The sequence below is a fragment of the Solanum verrucosum genome, unplaced genomic scaffold (assembly GCF_900185275.1).
Source record: "Solanum verrucosum unplaced genomic scaffold, falcon-dt-bn FXZP01000031.1, whole genome shotgun sequence".
In the NCBI taxonomy this organism is placed as follows: Eukaryota; Viridiplantae; Streptophyta; class Magnoliopsida; order Solanales; family Solanaceae; genus Solanum; species Solanum verrucosum.
The window spans coordinates 802217-811456 of NW_026020194.1; the positions used below are offsets into that span (position 1 = coordinate 802217).

The 9240-nt window shown below is 38.4% G+C and overlaps 1 long non-coding RNA gene across 1 annotated transcript; it reads left to right on the forward strand.

Annotated features, from left to right (window-relative positions):
- The first annotated feature begins 488 nt into the window (after positions 1 to 488).
- On the forward strand, positions 489 to 4069 carry LOC125829535 (uncharacterized). Its single transcript, XR_007443100.1, has 3 exons — positions 489 to 642; positions 2233 to 2320; positions 3830 to 4069. It is a non-coding gene; the product is annotated as an uncharacterized LOC125829535 (long non-coding RNA).
- Positions 4070 to 9240: the final 5171 nt, after the last annotated feature.

A 9240-nucleotide genomic window follows, 5' to 3' on the forward strand; every position in this document is an offset into this window, starting at 1 on the left:
GTACCTGCATTGATGCATGCCCGTCTAGTCTGGAAATTTCCATTTTACTCATTAAGTTTTCCGTCTTCATCAGTGACAAGTAGCATTTTTTACTACAAGTCTCTTGATTCTCCATCAGTTCCTTTCTCCTTTGTCTTGAAAAAAGTTAGTGTAGAAGTGCACATTTATATATGAACTATGAAGTGAAAGGCTTAAGCGAATTGGTTGATAAATAGAAGCAGAAAGACAATGACAACAATTAGACAACTTGAAGTATACAACTCAATATGAGAATTGAATGAAAAATCTTGAAATAGTTGAATGGAATTTGGCATTTGTTGTGTTTTAAATAAACAAAGACAACATTTATTCTTTGCTTTGCCCCTTGCCTATGCCTCACAATATCTGGTATCATATATATCATAATATTATTTACGGATCATAATGATTTTCACTTTAACTATGAGTTATAAATTACTATGATATATCTATTTCTTCCATGCATAAATTTTCATTGTTTTTAGATCAGTAAACCATAGGTAAACTATGTAGTCCAGCCGTCTGAAATGCCTACAAAATCTCTTTTGGTCGTTGGGGCTCACTAGAGCTCGCCGGTGGTGTTAGCTTCTAAGCTCGTTGTTCCAAGACGCTACCCTCAAAAAGGTAATCACCTCTCTTCTTATTTTTCTTTCTCTATTTATTGCTTTATATGCTTAGTCGATTTAATCTAGGTTCTTGCATTGTAGTTTTCATTTCTTTTTTATCTTAGGTTGAATCTTCTACTGTTTCATGAATTCTTATTTAATCTATGTTTCAAGATATTGAGTCAATGCCCTGATTTTTGCTCGAAGATGTTTATATTTTAGATCTCGAGGAAGTATTGCATCTTTTCACACTGTAAATGTGGAAAGGGAAAACAAAGCTTTTAATACTAGGGGCATAAGACAAGTACTTAAGAGAAAGAAAAGAACGGAGATAACATATGAAACTTACCTTTGAGGGGATGAGTCAATGGCCTTGCATTACTACTTGAGTTACTGTCAGTTCCTTGAAGTGGATGTAGGCAAAAGAAACTTGTGTTGGCTTAAGCATTGCTTTCAATCCTTAGAGTTCGTAAGCCTTAGCGACCACATATTTTTCCTTCAACTTTTGACTTTGCTGTTTATCGGTTTGGTTAAAGCCTAAAGGTACCATCTCATAAAAAAAGCTTAGAATAGCATTTAATCTCTTTTTCATAGGTAATAGTAATCTTGATTGGGAGCGAGAATTAGGCAATTAACTAATATATACTATCTTCTTCAAAATTGTATCACCTAACTGTGCTTTATGAGGATTCATCTAGATGATCATCTAGCATAGGATATTGATTAATTTATTTTTTGAAGTTAAACATTACAGATTTAGAAACCACACTAAAGATAATACGTTACCCAATTTCTGAATTTTAAAAAGATCAAGAACACAACTTAAAAAGAATTTTGTGTTTCGAGGACATAATCCTACCAGTGTAGGGACACATGTAGCCTTCACTTTTTAATGAGTTAGGTTCAGCAAACCTATCCACTATGTAACCAAGTTAAGGACAACTTGAAAGTAGATGATTAGCAGAAGAGCATGTTCAAAATTGTCAACACAGTATGTCCTTTATGATAAGAGTTCTAGCATGATAGTCGCAACTCAATATGCATTTCTAAAGTCTTACGATTCTTACTGACGAAAAAAAATAATAAAATAGTTAAGCACTTATGGAGGTATGTAAATAACTTATGATGATACAATAGCTTCAAAAGTACGTTTGAAAAAGTCAGAGTTACATTTTTCTTTTAGATTTATTCTATAGCTAGGCTGGCAGGAAGTTTTTGAAGCTATGGCAAATAGTGTATTATTCAGTTACTTACTTATTTGAATCCAAATTATGGTCAATGTCTTGACTCACTGGTAAAGAAGCTTTCTGGAAATAACTTAATCTTACTTTCAAATCAAATGCCTAATAGTAACAAGTACTTTATAAATGTCTTGTAGTATCGATTTACGAGAGAATTTTGTATTATTTTTGTATTCTAGCAAAGTAGTTGAACCTTCCTTGAGTTTAAAATTAGATTCTTCCCTGAGTTTATAAAAGTGCTTTCTTTATCAAAATGTACATTCTAAATTTCTTTTGACATTATAGCACTACTATAGTCCTTAAGCCGAGGTCTATAATAAGTTATAAAGGGGCGTTCCTTCTCCTTTCCTCATCCATTAAACTGGTAGGAAAGTGAATTATGCAGACGAAAATTCTGAAAGGCATTTTTGAGGTCATGATGATAATGATGACGAGGACAACAACAACAAAGGACAGGTAGTAGTAGTACCGCAAATTTCTCTTACTTTCCAAGGAAAACACTCATTTTGATGCATTTTCCTCATGCCTGTACTGTTGTACCATCTTTGATACATTAATAAATATCAATGAATTAATAAATGTGTGCAAAATAAACATAGTAACTTAATACTTTTTCAACATTTCAAGTAAGGCATATTAAATACGAAATGAAGCAGCGGCTAGCACGCTAAGCTAAGATCACGTGGGCCATTTTTGAGTAAAATTTGAAGGCCAGAAGTGTTGTTGGATCTTAATACCGATATGATTAATGGATCGGTATTTTCTCCAAATCCAATCATTTTTTTTGGCATTGAATTCTTGAATATCAGGACATGGAGGATGGTGATTGAGCCTGAAAATAGATTCACTCTTAAAGTGTTAGTTTAATCATGTTCAAATAAGTGCCATATCTTGCCTAGATCCTATCTCGTGTTGCCCCATGACAAGGCTCATGTCCTCGTCAATTAACCCTTAGCTCTCACGATGGACTCACATTGTGAGGGAGGTTTGAGAGAGATATCATGTTTTAGTTCTTTTCAGTTCACTCATCTTGCCATCAAAATAATTCAATTACTTCTAAAAAAAAATTCACAACCATATCGATATCTACACAAACAGATCTCATAAAAAGTCATTTTCCTCATATTTGTCATCATGTAAATATGTATTTAAGCCTTGAAAAGTATATTGATTACTCAGAAATTTAATGAAAATTGAAATGTTGGTACTTCAATAGAAATTGTTGAGATTAATGATCTTTTCTACTATCGATCTATCTTGATAAACATGGATTGGTCAATTCATCTATTAATTAGAGACTATACCAAACAATTTTGAGGAAGAACAAAGAGTTCATTTACCATTTCCTCTATCTGAGGGCTGTTGTAAAGCCTAAGCAAATAAAGGGAGGAAGAGGACCAACATTAAATCTGGAAAGGTAATGCTTCGAGACTTGGATATATATTCATGCAATGTGCTACAAAGAAGGTTCTTAATGGTTTCTCTTCAACAGTTTTCCAAAAAATGGACCTTAAAATAGTTTCTCATCAGTAAACGACATGAAACCCGTTAAGAGTCTGTGGAATTTGTGATTTGATCTCTTTGTCCTTTATCTTAGAAATGAGGTACTAAGTGCTTTAGGTTAGTCTGATAAAAAAATAGTTATTAAGTTACTCTATAGTGGCCACAAATTCCTTCTTTTACTGTCTTCTTGAGCTAAGTATTTAAGTATGATGAGAAGGGCCTTTCTAAAGATGAACAATCAGTTTAAAGTGCACACTTTATTGTCTTCACATTAATTCATCTTAACTTTGTGATCTTATTGTAGAGTAATTTTTTTTGTTTAATGGAGCTTATCAAATTTTCTCTCCATCTTATTAATATTATTTTAAAGAGTAAAATGTGGATACTAAACAAGTGTCTAATTAAGATATATCTTCAACTTTTTTTATTTATGAATATTGTAATGGTTTCTTTTCTTATCAGAAAGAATTAACACATCTGGAACTTGAAGTTGGAGGCAGATTTGAAAGAATACAATATCTTCAACATTAAACTATTGGAGTAGATTGCAGTTACTAACTCAAGCAAAAACATGGTTGGAATTGATGTGTAAGATGATACATGTGCCTTAAAAGGAAGGTGAAGTCATCATCCAGTGAAGTGACTGAATATGTGTCAGCTATATCAAGTGCATGTAATACTATCATTATTTTGATTCGGATGGGCGACGTCTAAAACTCTTAAAGAAATTTATCATGAACTGAATGAACAATAAATAATAGAACACCTTAGATATGTATGAAATACAATTTCAGCCTGCATTTTTTGATAGTTTGGAATGAAAGAAATGCGATGTTTAGAAATTGAAGAAAATTCAGTCCAAAAACATGACTCAAATATTTGTGATAGCTTGAAATGTAGGTGAAAGTGTTGATGAGAACATGCTTGCAACTATGTTAGTATTCATGTTTGGTGTTGCAGGTTGGTTGCACCCTGGATGTGTCTTGTAAGTTCTTTATAATTACTAAAACATGGTGTTAAACGATCAAAAGAAATTCTTTAGAAGAAATAAAAAATCAAGTCATCAATCTAAGTTGCGACTATTAATTGTGTATATAATTCAAAACTAATGGAACATGATTAATCTAAGTTGTGACTATTAATTGTGTATATAATTTAAAACTAATGGAACATGATTAGAGCGTGTATTTACCGTATTGAGATGTAAATATTTGTATGTTCCAAGATACATTAGTCTATACTTCAAAGTTCAAACCTGTTATACAAAGTTTTTGTATCTAGAGGATTGTTTCTGGCACAAAAAATATGAAAGTATAATTTTATTTTGGTCATTGGTATATACCTCAAAAAGGATTGTAGTAAAAATGTCAGAATCTAACATGTTGGGCCCGTGCTAAGCACGAACATGACTATCTAGTTTATATTATAATAAAAGGTAAGACGTCACATTAGAATGAAATTGAAATATATCAAAATCAATTTCACAAAATCAGTTGTGTTGTAGCCTATAAGTTGGCCCTACCACCAACAATAACAAATTGATCATTAGGGTGCAAGTCATTTGGGAGCTTCTAATTAAAGTAATGAACTAATTGTGCTACGATTAATAAATACTTTGCAACTTTTAATTGATGAATTGAATTTGTGGGTTCAAGGGTTGAAACATTTGATGTGTATGCTAAGCAAATTTTTAATTCGTGGGCTGCTTTAATGTGGACTATTAATGATTTTTCTGCGTATGAGATATTGTCAAGATGGATGACAGCTACAACAAATTAGCTTGTCTTTATTGTTTGAAAAATACTTAATCATTCACGTTAAAATATGATCGAAAAAAATTCTCAATTGATTGTTATCGTCAATTCTTGCCAATGAATTATGAGTTTAGGAGTATGAAAAATACATTTAAAAAGAATATAGAACGAGTGGCTGTCCACCTCTATCTTTAAAAATTATCCCACAAATTAAATCACTACATTCAAAAAATTCACCACAAAAATATATAAATTTCATCATACATCACAGAGATTCCTTTCATCCCTAATTTTATCACGTTCCATTCATGTGATGATAGCTTCATCCTACAAAAGTATTGTTATTATCCTTTTCTCTAATCATGTAATATAATAGGTTAAATAATATATACAATATAAAATAATAATATATAAACCTAAAATATTTGAAGACATATAGTAAAACATGGATTAGAAGCAATATATTGTATATATTTATTTATTTGAAGTAACAAAAACAATGAAATATTTATTATAGTGACCTTTCCCGTACTATTACAAGTGCATACAAAGAAGAACTTAATCAAAATAACTAAAAAAGAAATTACATTATTATAAAAGGTCAAACGTCATATTATAATTAGATATATATCAAAATCAATTTCCCAAAATCAGTTGTGTTGTAGCCTATAAGTTGAAACTGTCATCAAATGATTGGCCCTAATGTCACGGACTTAGAGTGATGGCTAAGTTTCCGTGTGGCCCTTGACGGTTTACTCACTAATCTTTCAAGATCTTGTAAACTCAAGGAAGCCTTTAGGGCTTGGATTGCTAAGAGAATGTTTAAGGAAAGTTTTGGAGAGAACAAAGAAGGCTTTGTATTGAGCTTTGGAAGATTGCTTACAAACTTGCTTGGTGCCTTTGCAAATAGTGGCACCTCTATTTATACTACTCTCCAAGGACTAAAGTGTAATTAATATTTACATGAGAAGTCCCTCAAATATTTACACTTTGACCCCTATCTAGAGAATTCTACATTTCTCTAAAGTCTTCTTGAAATATCTAAGGTTTTCTAGCCTATTCTAGAAACCTCCATGCCTTCTCCGCTGCAAAAGTTGCCTATGTGGGTGGCGGGACGTCACATGCTCCCCCACCTGATGATGCGACGTCCGCGGCGCATTGTTGCAAGAACTCCCGAATTTGGTCTTTGAACTGCCACAAGTCTTCATATTTCTCCCATGTGGCCTCCTCCGGGGATTGTCCCTTCCAATGTACAAGGAACATGGCGCTGGCTTGTTGGCCCCGCTTCCGTTTGGCTTGATAATCTATGATAGCTTCAATCTCTCGGTCGTGCGAGGCGGTGACAGTAATGGGGGCCCGGCGGGGTTGGTTCCGGCTAGTGTCTTCCTTATCCTCATGGTAAGGCTTGAGGACGCTTGCATGAAACACCGGATGGGTTTTGAAGTGTGGAGGTAACTCCACCTTGTATGAGATCTTGCCTACCTTGGCAACGATCTTGAACGGCCCCCTCATATTTTCGCACTAAGTTTTGATGGACGCCCCTTAGTGCCTTGAACTGTCTTGGATTGAATTTCACCAAGACCATGTCGCCTTCCTTATAGTCCGTGGGACGTCGTCTGCGGTCGGCAAACTTCTTCATCTTGCTTGCTGCCTTGTCCAAGTAGGACTTGGCAGTGTCAAGCTGCTCTTCCCATCCTTTGGCAAGATGGTAAGCTCCCAAACTCTTCCCTTCAAACGCGGCTGGTAAAGAATGTGGAGTCTGGGGCTGTTGGCCCGTCGCCAACTCGAACGGCGTGCGCCCGGTGGACTCGCTCCTTTGCAAATTATATGAAAACTGCGCCATGTCTAGGAGTCTGGCCCAATCCTTCTAATGTGCACTGACATAGTGCCTTAAGTAGCACTCCAGCAGGGCGTTAACACGTTCTGTCTGGCCGTCTGTCTGCGGATGGAAACTGGTGGAGAAGTGAAGTTTAGTGCCAAGTATCTCGAACAGCTCCTTCCAAAAGTTCCCAGTAAAGCGGGGGTCTCTGTCGCTAATGATGTATCTTGGCAGCCCCCAATATTTCACTACGTTCTTGAAGAACAATCGAGCGGCCTCCTTTGCGGTGCATCCGGCTGTGGCGGGTATAAAGGTGGCATACTTCGAGAACCTGTCCACCACGACCATAATAGTTCCATACCCGTCGGACTTAGGTAGTGAAGTGATGAAGTCCATAGTTACGCTCTCCCATGGACGTTCTGCTACGGGTAGTGGTTCCAGCAGTCCTCCCGGATGCCTTTGTTTTACTTTGTCTTGCTGGCACACAAGACAAGTCTGCACGTAGCACTCGATATCGTCCCGCATGCGTGGCCAGAAATAGATGGCTTCGATCAGCGCCCTCGTTCTTCGCTGCCCTGGATGCCCGGCCCACGGTGTGTCGTGGCTTTCTTTGATTATTCGCCGCCTGATGGTCCCGAACTTTGGCACGTAGACCCTACGACCAGTCGTGAGCAAGAGGCCTTCCTCTACCCAAAAGCGCCTAGTCTTGCCCTGGGCGGCTAACTCCATCAGTTTCTTGGCCTCGGGGTCATGTTGCATGCCATCCTTGATTGCATCTTGAATATCACAATGGGCTGTAGTGATGGCAGCTAGTTCGGCCTTCCTGCTTAGCGCATCGGCCACAACATTGCCTCTCCCTGGTTTATACTCCAAGACGTAGTCGAACTCGGCTAGAAAGTCCTGCCATCTAGCTTGTTTTGGGGTAATCTTTTTCTGTGATTGGAAGTAGCTAGTGGCTACGTTGTCTGTCTTGACCACGAACTTGGAACCTAACAAGTAATGTCTCCATGTGCGCAGGCAATGCACTATGGCCGTCATTTCCTTTTCCTGCACCGTATAGCGCCGCTCGGTCTCGTTCAGCTTGCGGCTTTCGAATACTATGGGGTGTCTTTCCTGCATTAAGACTCCCCCAATGGCGAAGTCTGAGGCATCCGTGTGTACTTCGAAGGTCTTGGAGAAGTTGGGCAGCGTCAAGACCGGCTCTTCCGTTATCGCGGCCTTGAGACCTTCGAACGCTTGCTTGCACTCCGCGCTCCATACCCATGGCTTATTTTTCTTTAATAACTCAGTCAGCGGAGCGGCCTTTGCGGAGTAACCCCTTATGAACCTGCGGTAGTAATTCGCAAGTCCGAGAAACGATCGCAGCTCGGTCACGTTAGTAGGCACCTCCCATTCTCGGATTGCCCGTACTTTGGCGTCGTCCATCCGAAGTTCGCCCTGGCTGATGATATGCCCCAAGAAATGCACTTCATGTTGGGCGAACTCGCATTTCTCCCGCTTAATATAAAGCTGGTTTTCTCTTAAGACTTGGAAGACTTTCTTTAAATGCTCTACGTGCTCCTCCAAAGTGTTGCTGTAGATGACGATATCGTCCAAGTACACTACCACGAACTGATCTAGGTAGGGCTGAAAGATCCTGTTCATCAACGTACAGAATGTGGCGGGTGCGTTGGTTAGGCCAAAAGGCATCACCAACCACTCGTATGCTCCATATCTGGTTACGCACGCTGTCTTGGGTTCGTCTCCTTCAGCGATGCGTACTTGGTAGTACCCTTTTCGGAGGTCCACCTTCGTGAAGTACTTGGCCTGTCCAAGTCTGTCAAATAAGTCGGCAATAAGCGGGATAGGGTATTTGTTCTTAATTGTTACCTTATTAAGCGCCCGATAGTCGATGCATAAGGGCAAGGATCCGTCCTTCTTCTTTTGGAATAATACCGGCGTGCCATAAGGTGCCTTAGATGGACGAATGTGACCGACTTCGAGGAGCTCTCTCAACTGTTTCCTTAGCTCCTCTAACTCGGGTGGAGCCATGTGGTAAGGGGCATGTGCAGGTGGTTTAGCTCCAACCTCCAGCTCTATCTTGTGGTCTACCTCGCGCCTTGGAGGTAGGGTCTTTGGCAGCTCGGCCGGCATCACGTCCTTGTTTTCTTCAAGGACCTGCTCTACGATCTGTGGCAAGGATTCCTTGGCACCGTTGCCCTCTCTAGAACTGGCAATGGTGGCTAGGAACGTCGGCTCCCCTTTCTTTAGGCCCTTCATAATCTGCATGGCTGATAGGAGGGCGTGTCCTTCCTTCTTTG